Source organism: Cebus imitator, unplaced genomic scaffold, assembly GCF_001604975.1.
Source record: "Cebus imitator isolate Cc_AM_T3 unplaced genomic scaffold, Cebus_imitator-1.0 Scaffold445, whole genome shotgun sequence".
Taxonomy (NCBI): domain Eukaryota; kingdom Metazoa; phylum Chordata; class Mammalia; order Primates; family Cebidae; genus Cebus; species Cebus imitator.
Genome location: NW_016107760.1, coordinates 695682 through 696963, shown reverse-complemented (window position 1 = coordinate 696963; position 1282 = coordinate 695682).

Sequence of the window (1282 nt, the reverse complement as noted above, 5' to 3'; positions counted from 1 at the left end):
AGCACTTTGGGAGGCTGAGGCGGGTGGATCACTTGTAGTCAGGAGTTCAAGACCAGCCTGGCCAACATGGTGGAACTCCATGTCTACTAAAAAATACAAAGATCAGCTGGCCGTGGTGGCACGTGCCTATAATTCCAGCTTCTCAGGAGGCTGAGGCAGGAGAATCGCTTGAACCCAGGAGGCAGGTGTTGCAGTGAGTCAAGATCTCGCAACTGTACAACCTGGGTAACAGAGCGATACTCCATATCAAAAAAAAAAAAAAAAAAAGACGATTTGTGGAAATTTTAGTTTACTTTATTTATGTCACTGTGGAATGTAACTCTGTTATCTTTATTTTTAAAAATTGGTTAAATCAATGAATGTAACAGAAACTAGTAGAAAACATATTATTTTGAAACAAGGCAGCTCATTTATTTGAGCTTTCAATTCTTTTGGATATATACCCAGAAGTGAAATTTCTGGATCATATGACATCTCTGTGTTTTTGTTTTTGTTTTGAGGAACCTCCATACTGTTTTCTATAGCAGCTGCACCATTTTACATTCCCACCAACAGTAGATAAAACTTCTAATTTCTCCACATCCTTGCCAATGCTTACTTTCTGTTTATTTTTATAGTAGCTATTCTAATCAATGTAAGGTGATTTTTTCCTTATTTTTAGCAGCTACGTAGTGTTTCATAGTATGAAAAATCCCCTATCAATGAATATTTGTTTGAGCCTGATCTTTAGCTATTTCAAACAATACTGCAATGAACATCCACATATGAGTATCTTTATATACATGTTGAGTACCTTTTGGAAGATAATTGTGAGGACAAAGGATATGTACATTTTTGTAACTTTCTATTGTGAAATAATTTCAGACTTACAGAGAAGTTGCAGGAACACATGTCTTTCCCCAATTGTTAACAGTTTGTCAATTTGTTTTATTATATTCTCTCTATATATATGCAGATTTTTTCTGAGTCATTTGGGAGTAAAGTTTAGCTATGATGTCCATTTAACTTTAAATACTTCCATATGTATTCCTTGGAACAAAATATTTCTCTTTCTGTCCTAGATGCATTTATGAAAAAAGAAAAACTTCTCTTACACAAGCACAGTGCAAATAGTAACATCAGGAAGTTAATATTGATAAAGTTCTATTATCTACCCTGCAGCCTTACTCACAATCCTGTTGTGCAGATAATGTTATCTGTAGCAACAAGAAATTTGGGGGAGGGGGTCTGGGATGTAATTCACGGTCATATATTGCATTTTTCATTTAAATCTAGCCTTTCA